Source organism: Lemur catta, chromosome 13 (assembly GCF_020740605.2).
Source record: "Lemur catta isolate mLemCat1 chromosome 13, mLemCat1.pri, whole genome shotgun sequence".
In the NCBI taxonomy this organism is placed as follows: domain Eukaryota; kingdom Metazoa; phylum Chordata; class Mammalia; order Primates; family Lemuridae; genus Lemur; species Lemur catta.
Window position 1 is genome coordinate 77,005,398 of NC_059140.1, and position 17,220 is coordinate 77,022,617.

Here is a 17,220-nt window from a genome sequence, read left to right on the forward strand (position 1 = left end):
TGGGATTACAGGTGTGATCCACCATGCCTGGCCTGTTTCTTCTTTTATAGGCAACATGGTGTATGTAGTAGAAAAACCTTTGGATTGGACCCAAATATAGCCACTAGCTACTTGAGTATGACTTTGGGCAACTCTGCCCAACCTGCATTGCCTCACCTACAAAATCAAGGAGACCAGCTGTGCGTCTCTCACAGAGTTGTTACGAGCATCACGTGAAATTTTGGCACGTTAACCTCTCTCTACCTCCTCAGTCAATCCAGGATAATAGTACCTACCCCACAGGTTGTGAGGATTAAACAAGAAAATGCATGCAAAGCACATAGCAAAATGCACAGCCAAGGAGAATTGCTCAGTAAATGTTAGCGCTCATCACCGTCATCAGGGGTGAACACCTGTGCTGTGATGAAGTGCCATCCATCTGTGAGCTGTTTCCAACAACAACTTTTCAGATATGGGCCCAGACAGAAAGTGGATGAGTGGGTGAGCACTACCACGTCGCCCAAGGTGAGCTGGAAGACCAGGGTTACAAAAAGTAGTCTTCACTTTGCATCTGGATTGAGTAAGACAGAGTCTCATCCCAGGCCACAGTCTTGCTGGACCTCTAGTCTCTGAGGACACCTCAAGGAGTCACTGATTGTCAAATCGCCCAGGTAGGTAGGACAGGTCCCCATGCTGTCACCTGTGCTTTGTCTTTGCTCCCAGCTTCACCATCAGCTGAGTTTGCATCCTCTTTCGGCATCTGTTCTTTGAATGTTCCCAGCACCCCGCTTGGACGTTTGCTTATCCGGAATCCTCTGGTGGACAGTGTTTAGACATGGTACCGTTTTGCCTTCTTATCAGCTCATCACGCGATTCCAGCCTGGCCTCTCTAATTAGCCCGTCTCTCTCTTGGTGGGACCGTCGCATTTTCCTGCAGCTGTCTGTAATTGCCCCACTAGGGTACTGCCACAGGCCTGTGCTTAATCACTGCCATCCACTTCAAATCCATTTTAGCCCACGATAGCCAGATTCCATCTAGTGCGCGAAGCGTAATTGCTCTCTGATTACCCACAGGGTCAGGTGCTTGAATGTGCACAGACTTTCCACCCGCAGCACAGGCAAGATTTTTGTGTTTGTTAATTTCCTCTGACAGCTTTTTTCCACTGAGCCACCAGAGATGGCCATGGAAGAGGTGAGCAGCCCTTGCACCGTTTCTGGATGGCTCCTCGGCTTACATCAGGGGTAGAATCCACCCATCTCTCCTCCCCTCTGCTGCCACTAGCCTGGTCCAGTTTGCCATGGTCGCAGCTGATCTCCAGGTGCAACTGGCCTCACCCTCTCCGATCCTTCCCAAATGCCGGGGATTTCAGAGGCATCCCGCAGTCCCTAGGATAAAGTGCCAACTCCTTTCTAGCATGCTTGCAAGGCCTAGGAGGATCCAGCTTTATCTCCCGGCTTCATTTCTCATCACTCCCAGGCTGAGCTGAGCTTCCCTTCTGACTCACACCCGCCCATCCCTCACTCCCCTTCAGAGCCTCCTATATGCGGTTGTCCCTTGGTATTTACAGGGGGTCAGTCCCCGCATCCCCAAGGATACCACAATCTGAGGATGCTCAAGTCCCTGAGACAAAATGCCATCATATTTGCGTATAGCTTGTGCAAGCCTTCTGTGTACTTTAAATTGTCTCTAGATTGCTTAATACATAATACAATGCAAATTTTCTGTAAATATTGAGTATGCTGTGTTGTTTAAAGGATATGACAAGAAAAAGTTTGTACATGTTCAGTACATATGCAGTCTTTTTCCCAAGGGTTTTTGATCCACAGTTGTTTGAATCCACGGACGTGGAACCCACAGATATGAGGGCCAACTGTGCTGTCTCTTGGTTTCTTTTACACCTTCCTTTTTGTCCCCTGCTGTCTCTCAAAACTTGCAAATGCCTACTCATCCGTCAGCTGGCAACGAAGGGGTCAATTCCTCCAAAGAGCTCGCCAGACCTCCTCCAGCTGGCCCGTTCACACCCCACAATACTCTGCTCCTCCCTCCTCATAGCACTTAACGAGCCTTACCACACTTATTTACTTAACTTTTTACTGTGCTATGTTTCTTTAATTAATCTTTTAATTTACTGCATTTGTTTGATTAGTCTTCCCTGACAACATGCAGACTCTGCAGGGCAGCGTCTGTGCACCTTACTCACCAACGTGTCGGCAGCTGGCACAGGGCCTCGCACGTGGTAGGTGCCAGCACATGTTTCTTCACTGAATAGGCAAACTTCCCGTGAGGCAAACTTCCCAAGCTGCTATGAAGCAAGACAGACAAACAAAACAACAACAAAAACAAAACCACATGATTTTATGGCATTTCCGTTGGTCAGATATTTACTGGTCCAGACAACATTTCATATGAAACATCAATTTTTGGCTTGAACAGAAGACTTTATTACTTTCTAGCATGCCAATGATGTTTTTATTTACTTTCTCTATTTCTCTCGCATACTTCACAAGTTCCCTTTATCCTATGAATTGGCTTTGAAATACCACTTCCCCTCTTTTCTTCTCAATCATATTAGGTCAATTGTGGACTAATGTCTATATGAAGCATTTTAAATAGACCATGTCATATAATTCTACCCCAGGGTTTGTGAGGCAGACATTATTTGTGCTCACAAGTGAGGGAGCCCATGTCCTCGGGCAGGAAGTGCCACATCTACTGACTAACAGGCCACACACCTGCTCATTGATCCCTAAGGTTCCCCTCCATGACCTCTTCTTGTCCTCATGTGTGTGGGCTCCAGGTCATCCTGTTGGGTATCCCCTCACTAATGCAAGTGGAGGTGTTTGTTTATCGGCTCGATCATCCCATTTTAGAGTAAAGGGGACCCTTCTTGAGGCTAGAGAATCATCTGTCCTGCTTAACTTACAACACAGAGCAGGAGCATGTCAAATGTTTAAAATTTTCTTTGAGACATTCATTTACTTTAAAAATTTTTATTAAACCTCCTTAGAAAGTGAGGGTGCAGAGGCTGGAGCGACCTCATTGTAGAGTTGAGGTGACAGCTGTCTCGCCCACACCGAGGCAAGTAGGCACACCTGCGGGCAGGGCGCCATTGGGGCCAGTGCTTCTGAACTCGGGATTTTATGCTTTTGTTTCCTCCATGTGTGGTCATGACTGTGACCTTCCTTGGACTCACTGGGGCACATGAACAGTGACCCCAAGCCTGTCTCACTATTCACAGATGCCACCACCTTTCCCCCAGAAATGCCAGTCCTATACACTTTTGACCGCTCCTCTTCTCTCTTAATTGTGGACATCACCAAGTTCTTTAGCAACTGGCAAAGGGAAGTTCTGTAATCCACTTGCTAAAATCGCCAGGCTGGGCCTGGTACGTAGCCCTTTCTAAACGGCTGCTAAATGACGGGGTTAATTAATGGTGGGATGGGGCTTGAGGAGCAGGTGGGCAAAGGCAGTCGGCTGATTGCATGCAGGTGCTTTACCTGGAAGTGCCCTAGGTCGTTAAGCCCTAAATTCTGCAGACACAAGACATCCGCAGGATTTCCTTGGGAACAGAATGATGATGTGACAAGAATGTCTTTTCAAATCAGTCCTCCTAGAGAGGATGGGGAAGCTCGGGCTCTCAGCCCAGACCACCAGGGTCTGGCGGCCTGCAGCCCCCAGGGGACAGGCTTTAAACTGAAGGCAGGTCCCCTCCCTCCTGGAACATTCATACTATTGGGTTTGTCCATATTTGCCCGACAAAGCCCATGTTCAAGGGACTCCCAGCCTCTGCCTTCATCTAACGAGCAGTGTAGACCAAAGCAGGTGACGAAAGTACAGGCTGGTCCAGTCTTTCCTGGCTGTTCTCTGGGGCCAGCTTCGGAGACAGGGGCCACCTCTCGAGCTGGAGGGTTGCGTGGAGGAGCGATGGGAGGGGAAGGGCCTCTGTGCTCGCCTGGGGCCGTGTACGAGAACTTACAGGCTGTGTCTTGAAAAACCACTGCTCTAATTCAGGCGACGATGCAAACTTGCCCCAGCGTCTCAAAAGAACGTCTATTAACATTCACTTACCTGTGGAGAAGAGGAAATAGCTGGTCTCCAGTGTTCCATCTTCTCAAAATGGGGATTTGGGCAGATGTGGGGAGGGTTGCCCCGCCCTGCCCGCTTCCGGAGGGAGAAGCGAATCCAAGCAGAGACATTGCCTTCATCTGTTTGCAGCGTGGAATGGGACGACGTGGTTCTGTTCGGGCTTTCTTTTTTCCAGGCCTTTTGTCATTGTTTGCCCCAGTGGAGACAGGGTTAAAGAAACCAAATTATGTAGGCATTTCCTTTAGCAAATGCAGTGAAAAAAATACTCGGCCACAATGAAAAGCTCTTCCTTTGTCACCCTTACACTACAATTGGGTCCCCAGGGGTCTGTCCCCAGAATGTACTCACACACATGTAAGCAAAAGACTACGGCACATGGCTTCACGGACCGTGGACCCCAGGTTGAGAGTTCCTGCTCCCGAGGTGAGGAGAGAAAGATTTTTCGACAGTAACTTCGGGCAGCTGAGATGAAATAGAACTTGGTCTGGAATCTTAGTCTTACATCAGAGAGTTGTTAAGCTATGTGGTGATCCGCTGGGACTCAGGACACATCACCCAAAAGTCTGACTATAGGAGATCAGAATATGCCACCCAAAAATACACCTCTTTGGTATATTTTGGCTGGTTATTCTGAGAAACTGTAGGCACAGGAGTAAGCTATGAAAAGCTGTCTTTTTTGTAAAAGAAACTTATATCTATAAAGAAAATCTACATTAGTAAAATCATCTGTATCAGAAAGAGGGCTGCTCCAAGGCAGCTTTTTTTTTTTTACCTGAGAGACTTTTAATCTGCCTAACAAGGCCCCCTCCATTCACCATGCATTTCCTGCCCTCCCCATCCCACCCCCCACCCCCCGCCCCCCAGAAGCCCCAAGCCCCTCTTCTCTTCTGTAGCTCAGAATGCTATATAAGCTTCAGTCATCTGGTCTTTCTTTGAGTCTCATATTTTATGGGATTCCTGTGCATATATATGTAAGTCAACATGGTTTTTCTCCTATTAATCTGTCTTACGGTAATTTAATTAATAGCCCAAAGAACCTAGAAGGGTAGAAGGAAGCCCTTTTCCCTTCTCCTACAGATCCCTGGCTGCTTCTTCATATTTAATTAAAAAACGATTGGAGCGCTGTACTCATGGGCAGTGACTGGGAGCTGGGCCGTTTCACTGGGAACCCCAGTGTTTTAGAGCTTTCCTCCTGGGCTGGCCACAGCCCCCAGGTTCCTGCAGACAGTGCGCCTCCGGCTGCTGGACTCCTGGAAGCTTCGTGGAGAAAGAGGGTGGGAGCGGCCCTGCTCATTAGATAAACTTCCCCTCAACTGTGCCAGCTTCTCATCAGCCCAGAGGCTCTGTGCTTTAACATCTTCATTGGGTATAACTCCAGCTTCTGGGAAGACCAAAGGGGAAATTCCCCCAGCAAGGAATGCGTGTGCGTTTGTGTGTACGTATATTGTAAGACCTAAAACCTCATGTGCTGCAGTCTTAGAGCCTCACAGAGCCCCCCAAACCTACACATGAGCTATGCCCCACCACCCCCAAGCAGCAAAGGCTCCCCACCTGGCCGTTCCCCTCGCCTCCAGAACAGCTCCACCCTATCGAGTCCTCAACCTAATAGGGTTCACCTCCTTGCCAGCTGTGGAATTGGTCAAACAAACCAATCCCATCCTCCCCTGGGAACCTGGGGACCTCATCCTCTCGTTACTGCAAAGCTCGCCTCCCTCAGCACCCCTGGTTCACTCTGCTCCCAAGTGCATCCCCCGCATGGCCCTGCATGGTGTGTGGTGTCCTCCTCCTCCAAGCCGTGAGTGCATGTGGCTGAGGAACTGTTGTCAACTCATCAGTCCGGTGCTGAGTGTTGGGTGTTCAGCCATCCCATACTGTCAGGGCAGAGGCTCCCCCCTCACTAACAGGGTGAATAGCGGGCAATGAGGACAGAGCGTGTGTCTGTGTATCGCATGCACGCGTGTGTGCCTAGGGCTCTAACAGCTCCCTAGACAGCCTTCAATTCATTTCCCTATTGCTAGCACCTCCCTCTTCTGGAGGAAAGACACAACAACTGCTGAGTCAACTGCCAGGGGTTGGCTTCTGGCTCCACCCCACTTCCTGGCCCAAGTACCTTTTCTGTACTTCAGTTTCCTCATCTGAAAAATGAGGATAGTAACAGTAGAGGGTTATCACGGGGAGTAAATGAGAAACTACACAGACATGAAGTGAGCACATGCTATTGGAAAAAATGGCACAATAGATTTGCTCTACACTGGATCATCACAAACCTTCAATTTGTAAAAAACACAGTGTCTGTGAAGTGCCATGAAACAAAGGATGCCTGTAAGTTAGTACATGTTAAGCACCCAGAACAGTCAAATGCAAGGAAACTATTTTGGAGGGTTTTAGGCTGGTTGAAAAAGAAAATACTTTGGAGAGAATGAGGTAAATCCACAGACTTTCTAAAGAAAAGAACTGACAGCAGGCAGTTGGTACGGCCTGGGCAATGGTAGGTGAACACGTGTGATGAGGCTGACTTATTCCCTACTGAAAGCAAGTTGTGAATTCCACAGGTTTGGGGAATGAGAAAGGGATTATCTTAATATAAACAACCAAAGGGAATGGGTCGTATATGTAAATTATTCCATGGTGGGTAGAGGGGAGGATTTCAGGCAGTGCACCCCCAAATCCAACCTGGAATTGACACTGACACGTGTGGCTGCTGCACCCCTGCCGGCACACCCCAAATTTCCAAGCACAATCTCAGGCACTGCTCTAAGCGCTGGGAAGACAGTGATGAACAAAAGTCCCTGCGGAGGGTGCAGGAATCCACATGCTGTTTTAACCTTGGATGGAGGGAGCCAAGGGTGCTGGGGGCTTGGGGAGAGAGTAGGAAGGCAAGGGTTTCACTCAGCAAGGAAGGGAGGCTGCAGGCACTTGTTCAAACTGTGCAGTTTGGGCAATACCCTTGCTCAGAGCTCGGGCTGCCTCTCAAACAGGAATTTGCCCTGGAGCCCATGCTGTTTCTGAGAAGAAACCATACAGAGCCATCTTGTGGTGGAAGCAAGACACTCAGGTCTCACCCTGAAGACTTTATTGGATTTTATACGACATGAGCAGGTGTAAATACATCTGCATGCTATTGTACCCTTGAGTCCTCCCATATGGTCCAGCAGCATTTTAAAGTGGTCAGCAAATGTTTACAGCAATCTATACTTGTCCCACTAACACGTTTACCACAGGTAATTAACTTAACTACCTGATAAAAATGTAATTGGCGTGTTGTAACGCCGGCTATTGTCTGAGAAGACTTTGACTGACAGTTACTTACGTGCCCTTCTTGGTTATCTTTATGGGCATAAAATCCAATCCAAATTTGATCATTATTTTGTGATTTGATTAAAGTAAATGGCCAAATTGGGTAATCATGATCCAAAAAGGTTTATTATTTGCCTCAATTATGTGGTTTGGATTTTTATATTGTTAGCACATAATAAGAAATTAGTCTGATTGCTCTGGGATACTGCCAAATGCTGCGCAGCCACCCCTCTGTGTCAAGGATAAACCGAATTCGTCAGAGATGATTCCACAGGGCCGTGGAATATCAATTTGTATGTTTCAAGGATTCACGTTGCCTCTCCTAGAAGCATCTGTCACTTCATCCCAGCCTTTTATCACGTTGCAAACAGCAACAGCACACACTAGTTCCATGAAAACATGCACAGCGTCCCCACCAGGCACAGGGGAGAGACTTCCAGAGCATGGATTGCAAAGCAGCTGCTGTCCGGACATGGATCACCTGGCCTGCTGCACCAAGCACCAGTGTCACCTGCAAATACAGTGTCACCTGCAAATGCAGGGCTGTTATAAACAGCTTGAACAACAGTGAAAATCTTCCTCGAGTTGCTTCAGCTAGGACTGGTGTCGTGCATATGACTTTACCACGCACAAACTTCAGCCTCCTGCCTAACTCAGCAGACGTTCCCATCCTGAACACTCATTTTAAGGGACACTTTTCAAAATTGTGACTTTTAAGCGTTCTTCTCCCTTTGCCTAGAGAGTGGTCAGGATGGACCAGGAACTTCCACTGATCTGGGCGACTTCGCAGCAGCCTGCCCGAGAGTGAGTCCTGGCTGAGCTGTGCTTCTGAAGGCTGAGTCTCAAGGCCACAGACAGAGGAACCTAAGAGCCTCCTCATGGTGTTGACATTTCCAGGCACTAAGTCACAGCCCCACACCCAGTCCAAGGGGATCTCTGCTACAAATGGCTTTGGCCATGCCCTTGAAGTCAGCTAAGACAGAATTCAGTACAATTTTTTAAACAACTAGTTTCTCCCATGTCCTTAGGGCAATCTAAAATGTGTTTCCTGCTCCTCCACGCCTGTCCAGTCCCCACTGCAGAGCCAACCTGATCTTTGCTCAGCAGACGCAGAGGCACCTGCCCAACCCCAGCCTGCACCCACCAGGGCCGACTTCCTGCCCAGGGCTGCGGGCTTTGCCCGCGTTTTAGCTCCTGGCTCTGCTGGTCTTTTCCCGCTGTCTCTTGGTTTCACATGTGCCATGAGACACCCCTGTCTCTCTGGTGAGTCAGTGAGAGGAACCGAGGCTGCAGGCAGCAAGTGCAGAGCAGCTCTTGCCATCTGGGTGTTCACTTGGCAAATGCTTACTGAGGGCTGCTCTAAGCCCAGGGAAGACAACGATAAACAAATAAACCCATCACATCCTAGATATGCAATCTGACGTGTGGTCCCAGGTCACCCAGGAGTCTGGGGCCAGAGGCGGGAATAAAATCAGAGTCCTCAGCAGTGCACATCAGTCAGGCCCCTTGGCTTCCAGCTGGACAGCGTGTCCCTGCGGAGTGAAGTGCAGGCTGCTGAGGTGCAGGCTCTGGGGAGTCCGGGGGCTCCTGACATCTTAGCAACCCAGGGATTCTCATCAACTATGCAGCTTTTGTCCCACTGGGGGGCCGAGGCTGTCCGAGGCTGCCTGCTACGCCCTGCAACCTCACTCAGCATGGCACCCATCGGCTGGAGGAAGTTGAGGGGGTCATTGTGCTGCCAATTTCAAATTACCCTTAGCAAATACAGTTCACTTTATAGAGCAAACAGGATCACCAGTTAATCTCCAGAGCAAAGGAGAAAGAACGTTACCCGTCATTAATGTTTTACTACCTTTCTCAAAAAGTGTAACCTTTAACCCCCAAATCAACTCCAATCCGAGGGGAAGGAGGGACAGCTCCCGGGGCAGTTCCGGGTGCTGGCTCTGTGACGGTGCCAATGCTGTTTCGATCTGGAGAAACAAATAAACAGAAAGATAAGCTCTTTAAAGCACACGATGAAGCAGACCCAGAATTTCCAAACCAGAGACGGCCGGCCGTTGGGCCGTCCTTGGGAATGATATATGGCTGTCTGCCAGAGCGCTGCCCGCCGGACGGAGCTGGGCCTCAGCAGTGACCGGCAGTAAGGGAAGCCCTTGCATGTGCCGGGGACCAGCAGGGTAGTGAGTAGGCCTGCCTGGAGCTGCCCCACCTGGAGGAGGTGATGCTTCCAAAAATAGGCCAGACTCATTGCCAGTACCCACCTGCAAGGATCTTATTTAGCACAAGGACTGCATTGACTCCGAAGTCTAAGTCAAACTTGGTGGTGATTAGAAATGGCCTTAATGAAGCCTGAGCCAGGAGGAGAGAGTTTCCGTGTGCGACATCAGTTACCTGGCAGCAGCCTGCCTCCTGCTAAGCAGGGCACTGATGCAAACGCCCAGGTCCTTCCTTGGCGTCCCATGTGTAATTGACAGGTAGTGCCAGACACTTTCGTTTTTATAGATGACTAAGACCTAATTATTTATGAACTAAGAAGTGAGTCATTAGGAGTCAGTACGATTTATTATTCACACACTACAACCAGCACAGGACTAGAATGTATGGAGCGAGCACTTGACTTCAGTTCCTTCCCAGAGGTCTAGCTGCCATGTGGCATTGTTGTGGCACAGTTGGAATTCCTGCAATGTAGAGGAGGAACACTTTGTTATTCGTGCTGTCTTGAGTTGGTCTTGCTTTACAGTTGCTGCTTTTTTTGCTTTTAAATTATAACTTTCTGTTGGGTTCGTGTCTTTCCTGCCAGCTGAGTTCATTGTGGATTGTTTGGTTAGTATGTGGTGGTTTATTTTAGCATCTGCCTGTACTGTTCCGATACTACACTTTAGCATATAAATGTCCTGGGGTTCAAATGTGAACCACCCATGCCCCTATTGCTAAATCAAAAAAATGCATAATTCTGCTAGGTGGATGTGAGATTTCTTTTTCTATGCCGTATGGAAACTGACCAAGGTAGGTCGATGGTGAGGTTTTTGGCTTGTCAAAGTTGGATGCTGTCAAAAAAGTTTTGCATGCCACTGGAAGTCTGGAATTACAAGGCACCAGTGCATGCAGTGGTATGCTAATAGGTATTTAGCAACCAACTTATAGGGGTAAAATATGTGTGTGTGTATGTTCAGTATAATATGTTTATTATAAATTTTATTGATACAGATTGTGACACACAATTCACAAACAAATATACAATACTCTTGGTCTTGAATCCTATATAGTCAACTGATTGCCACAGAATGCTTTTAGTTGATTTTCGTTGAACTCTTGTATCCATAGCCGAACCAAATTAAAGAACAAGTGTAGTTGCAACATAAATGTTACTTGTCATTTTGTTTAAGAGGAAGGCAAAAGTGAAATGGCACAGACTGTCAAAACTTCATTTATTAATGATGTGAGTGACTCCTTTGCTAAATCAGAAGAGTGTTTTCAAAAACTTAAAGTATTTTCAATTTTTAAGTTATTCACAAATAATGATTATGCAGATGATACACTTTTCAGTTTAATCTGCGTTATTAACGTTTTCTCCATCACTTTCTTAAGTCTAGGCAATCAACAAAATAATCCAGCCCTGATTTGTAGCGTTTGCCCATTTTTCTGTTGTAAACACTCTCACGGTGGCTGACCTCAAAGCACTGACGTGACGTTGCTGAGCACGGAGCTGGGAGGACAGTCACAGTAGTGCCCCAGTACGCAGTAGTCCTGGCATACCGCAGTGGCCTGAATAACCACAAGAACATAGATTATTGTGAAATGTAGTAAAAAACAAATTAGGAAGTGATGAGTTTTTAGTATTATTATCTTTTTTTGATATGATTTATTTAACTGTAACGTTATATGATTTAGTTCTTAGTAATGGCTGTGTTTAATAACTGGCTCAAAAGGTTCCTGAAGATTCTCGCCAGCCTGTACCAGCAGCCTCAGTGCCCCCTGAGTGTGGCTGTGATTTAAGAAAAGCCAGTTGTCCTTTGTGTTTCCCATTCCAGCTTCTCTCAGCGTATAACGTGACCAACATCTAAGCCTGGGTTCAACTCCCCAGTGTCAGCCTCTGCCCTCTGTGACAGTCCCGCAGCGCAGCGGGCCCAGCTGTGGCTGTGCAGTCTGCCTGCTGGGCCGGGCCGGCAGCCTGCCCCTCTGACAGCGCCGGAAGCTCAGCCCCGCCATAAAGAGGAAGTGCTGGGAGCAGTTTGGGAGTTAGGAAGACAGTGCCAGCCAGTGACTAAAAGCCTAGTGCAGCCATAAAAATCTGCCCCCAGTCAAGTTCCGAGACACAAGGTGTTGGCTTTAAAAGTGTTTCATTTTGTCTCCCTTAAAAACATAACCTAAAACTGTAATTATAGGCAGACCATAAAACTCAAATTCCAGCATCAAAGGACATTTCCGAGGACATGTACACATGATAAGGCATTTTGCAATGCTTTATCCAATGACTAAAAAGTGCTTTTTTTCTCTGTGTAACCGCATTAGTCCTTTTATTGGTCAAGTACGGGTTTTTCAAGTTTTCTTTTTCAGGGCATCTGATTCTTAAGGATAACAGATCTCAGTGTCTTTCAAAAGGGATCCATTTGCTTAAAAATATAACAAGACACACCATTTCCTCCATCTTTCACTTCCACTTTTTTGTGGCAATGAGCTAGGGTCCTGCAGGTGAGTGGCACCGTCTCTTCGCCCTGCTGCCATTTGGCTGTCCCAGACCTGTCCCCAGCCTCTGTTGCCTGTAGGGAAATGTCACAGACTTTGAAACTACTCTCTTTTCAGAAGAACTCTCACCTGGGATCTCCTTGGGAGAGAAAGGTGGGGTTCTATGTGGGTTTTTTTGTTTTTTAATTATTAATTTGGAAGCCATCCTGGAGTTTTAAACACTCAGATCTGCTCTTTGTAAAACACTACCGGGAACATATATATAAATAAGCACCTGCTATTCATGGTAAATATTTAATCATATTAATAATGAGCAAAAGAACAACAAGGAAACAAACAAACAAACAAACAATTCTTCTCGACTTCAGGAGCCGAAAAACGGGCAGACCCCTAACTTCCTTTCAGTCAGGGAAATGGCAACCCTGAGATCCAACAATCTGGTTTTCCAGCGGGCCCTGGAGAAGAAAGAATGCAGATGGCATTGGCTGAAAAGGAACTGTCACCTACAGTTTGAGTAACTTCAATACGAATAGCATTTAGGGACATTCAAGTGGGTTCATTTCTTTGTGCCCAGATGGTGCACTGACAGAACTGCTTTCATAGAAAGGTCTTTCGACAGGAAATGTATTTTGGTTATTGAAGGTGGCAGCATTTCTTGCTGCACTTAATTGATGAGTTTTAATTGTCCCCTTGTTTCTAGTAACCCTAGCTCTCAACTTGCCTCATGCTGGTAGTGGCCAGGGCGTGGGGAGCAATGGACCGAGCACCTGGCTTTGCAGTTTGCCCACATCTCCCGCTAGCTCACTGGCTCCTCCTGCCGGGGTCTGCTCCTGCCGCACCTCCCCCTCCACGTGTGTTTTGTGGGCTTCCTGACATAGCGGTCACTTCTCTCCTGTCTCTGGGGAGGCTGTCAGCCCAGTAAGACAAGGCGTGGGAACAGGCTTTATCTGCAACATGCTTCAGTCCTGACCTGATTTCTCCCAGCACCAATGTAGGGTAAGGGGGCTGTGAGTTCTACCACCGGCCAGGAATATAGATCTGGTCGTTTGAACCAGACACTCTTTTATGAGCTTACGCAGGTGTCTAGTGACCACAATGAGTACGTTTGCCTTTACACACTGGAAGTCCAAGTTCCTGCCTGAGGCTAGTAGACAAGGAGAAAAAGAGGTGACCCTCACCTGGATCCCCCTCCTGGAATGAGGTCCTGAGTAAAACGATGGGTCTATTAGCGGCATTTGGGGGAGACTCACTATGAATCAAGAATATCACTCATTCAACAAGTTATTGACTAAATAACACTTAACCCAAAGCAGAAAACAATCCTCAGAATGTATGCCAAAAATACCTGTATGACAAATGAAGAAAGTAGTTGAAATAAAATTCTTATTTAAATAGTCTCATCTATATTTTGGCCAGATTTTATCTCTGAGAATATTACAGCAACAACAGCCTAAACTAATAAAAGTACAGGAAAAACCTTAACAGGAACTGGAAATTTCTGCAATTTTGCCCAATCCAGAAATTTTGGGAAATGGAGCCGAAATAGCACCTACAGGATCTAGAATTGAGACCATTTCCTTGGATATTAGTAACAGATCTAGCCAAATATGATTAGGATCCCTGGTCGCATGGCTCCTCACTATTTTCAAAGATAAATAATCACCCTGACTATGGGGTCCAGCGCACAACAAAAATGGAAATTTAATCTCTAGTAAACCTTTGTGATGCTAATGAGAAGTGTTTTACATATTTGGATCAGTATGGTAAAATACCTACAGGTTTGTATCAGCCATAAGATCTGGTCTAAAGTCCACAGAAAAATAATACTTAATTTCAATGTGTTTATGGTGTCTAATATAAGGCTCTCACACTCTCCCAGTCTGTGGGTCTCTACTCTGCTTCATGCTTTTTAAAGTACAACCTCATATATTTGAACTTGGCAAAAAAAAATCTATAAGAAAATGTATTGTTATTCCCGGGTGTTAGGTAAATAAATTAGAATGTGGAAGTTTTTAAAATGTTGACTGAATATAGGGGAAATGATTCACCTAAAGTTCTGTAATTCTGTGGCTGAGCTGAAATGGTCACCCATGTCTCTGGGCTCCTGGGTCCTGGCCCCCTTCAGAGAACCTTCACCGGCTGGCAAAGGGCTGAAAGAAATGGGGTCCTGCCAGCCCCGCCTTTTGTCTCACCCTCATCCAGCATGCTGGGGCTCCAAGGCCAGGAGGGTTATGAGATGTGATTTGAGAAGATATTTGGATTCCCCTAACTCCTCATGGAGACACACAAAAGATGTGTTTTTGCAAAATATGACTTTGATATTTGCAGGTGAAACAGGGAAGAATTTTCTCCCTCCAACGATTCAGAATTATTTGCAAATATTTGTGCATACACATAAATAACAGTGAGGAGGAGGACCAGCACAGGGAGAGGAGAGGAGAGGAGAAGGAAAAGGGGCGGGCAGTGATGTGCTGCAGAGGGGGCAAGAGCAGGGGGAGCCGCGATGAGAAAATACACAGCCACTGCTGCTTTCCAGGCTTCGAATGAGTCCAACTCTGACAGCAATTCTTTCCACAGCTATATTAGTTCTCTCTAATACACTCATGTTTGCCATCACCAAATGAGACAATACAAGGGAAGCCCTCCTAAGAGTACATTTTAATTCAGCCAATATTAACTAACAATAACAACAACTGCGACAATAAAACTAGTGCGATGATGCAATCCGGTGACCATTTACGGGGGACTTTCCATTGTGGGGCACTGTGCCTGGCACTATAAATGACTCAAGGGCTCTAGGGCACTGTCGCTGCCTCCGTCACACTTACATTCTCCCTGCAGAGACAAGCCTGTGGGCATCTGACGTGTCATCTCAGCAGAGAGAAGCAGAGGCACACGCACAGACGTCCCGTCTCTTCCCAACGCCGGGTGCAGCGACGTCAGGGTGGTGGCTTGAGATCAGCCAAGGTGGGAGTGTTCGCAGCGCACGAACGGCAAACACCACAAACTGGGGCTGGTGTTTTCCCAGAGGAGCTGGTGGTGAAACATCTGCCCTGACTGCTCAGAGGTGAGAAGACGCTGCAGGTGAGGAGTGAGCTGGGCGCTTGGGAAGCACCTGCGCGTGTGCTCTGCCCTCGCCCGCCAGGTTCTATTGCCGCCGTGGATGTGCTTCCTGGCCGCAGGCTCTGCGGGAGAGAAGTGACGGTGGGAGCAGATCTGTGGGTCCCCGGTACTGGCCACACGTCCCTCCCGGGTCCAGGCTGAAGTGCTGGACGCTGGCCCCGAGTGCCAGGGCCACACCGAGCGAGGGAAGTACGAGCACAATGTCTCTACAGCAAGAGCAGCCCGGCCGAAAGCTGGTGGAAACACAGCACTGCGGACAGGAAAACCCTCACAGTCACCTTCACCCAAATTATCAAAATCGCTAAAATAAAATTTGTCCTTCAGAGATCACTGGATGCATTGATTCGTATTAAAATAAAAGAAGTGGGGGGTCCACAGTCTCCATTACTTTCATTTTCTTCTTGCTGTAATTATGCTTGTAGAAATTGCCTTTAAAACAATTATTGAACCATTAAGAATTTATGGAAAGACATTCATTGTCCAAAGAAGACACCATTGCTTTCCGTAGATCCATGCACGGTCTTAAATAGAAGGAGGAGGAGACCACGGTGACAGCCGGGAGATGGGAAAGGGATCCATGTTATTGTATGTCCTACGGAAGATTTCGAGCCAGCCAGAGCGTCCGGCGAGATTACTGGAACGTTCTCAGTAACTACCTATATTTGACTTTGGCACCTTTTCAAAAGGCCGAAGAGGCATTTGCAAGGAGCCATAAAAAGTCATTACATAAGCAGGACAATGGGTTCTCCCCCGCATCTGGGGAAGGCAACACATCTGTCTTCTGTCTATTTCTTCCCTAAATGTCTCCCTGAATCAACTTTTATGGGGGTGGGGGAGGTCAGAGGGTGTCGTAAATATCCCATTCTATTTGAATCCGAGAGTTAACAATACCCCCTGTGACTATAAACACAAGATGTCGCATTCAGGGGAGAGGTGCACTCAAGTAAGCAGAGATCTTTGTGACAGTGGTCTCGGTGTGGGCCACAGGCCAGCTAATCACATTACCACGAGAGCCAAGAGGTGGCCCGCAGACAGCGAAAGAAAGAGGAGGGGGAAAGCACGACTAATCTCGTTAAAAGGAAAGCCGCGCTAGACGCTGCTGTTACACAGCTGCTCAGGCGCCCGGTTTTCCCAGGGCTGGATCACCTGGGCCTCCCCGAGGCCTGGCTGGTTTCGGGGGGGCATTGTTCATCCAAACGCCACCAAGTGCCAGAGCCTCCCGGGAAAGCGCAGAGAGACCTTCCTTGTCCTCAGAATCTTCTTTTTAAGAAAAAGCAGACACCACCCCCTCACCCCCGCCCAAGGGCCTTCTGGAGACACTGTTTTTCTTCATTATTCCCATTTTCAGTCCACTATTCCCTAATTTTCTAAAAAGACCAAGTCCTCAAGACTTGAGTAAAAAATGTCCAGCTTTCCCTGTCTCCTGCAAACTTGAGGAAAGATTAAGCTACATCTGAAGAAATTCCCTAGTCAGCAGTTCTCAAAGTGTGGTCCAAGGACCCTCGGGTGGCCCAAGACACTTGCAGGGGGAGCCCAAGTTTCCCCTTTTCCAACAGCATTTCTGAGTGATGCTGGGTGTTCTTATATATTAATATTTCAGCCCAGCAATATATTACAATAAATTGAAACAGATGTGGGAACCCAGCCGTTAAAGGGATTTGCAAAAATGAAAAGCAATGCTATTCTTTTCACTAAATGTTTTGTTGTTTCAGAAACTATATTTTTGACAAAAATATGTATGTTATCCTATAAGGGATTTATTACTGTTATTTTAAAGTGAATGTATAAATCAGTATTTTCAAACTCCTCTGTTTTTGTTTCTAATTCAGTAAACATAGGTCAATGTAACCCACACATGCAAAAAGCTCTTCGGCATGCAAAAAGGTCCTAGACCAAAACATTTCAGAAGTCCTGCATTAGAAAGATGTGAAAATGTTCAACTGTAAACCTTGTTCATTGCTCTAGACCTTAATTTTGAAGCCCATGGCTGACCTGAAACTTTAAACCACAGTAAGGGCTTTCCTCAATCTGCTCATCAGAACTTCTAA

The 17,220-nt window shown here is 47.1% G+C and overlaps 1 long non-coding RNA gene across 1 annotated transcript; it reads left to right on the forward strand.

The window, feature by feature from the left end:
- On the forward strand, positions 1–15,499 carry LOC123648932. The gene is made up of 2 exons (XR_006738824.1): positions 1–650; positions 14,891–15,499. It is a non-coding gene; the product is annotated as an uncharacterized LOC123648932 (long non-coding RNA).
- The last annotated feature ends 1,721 nt before the right edge of the window (positions 15,500–17,220 follow it).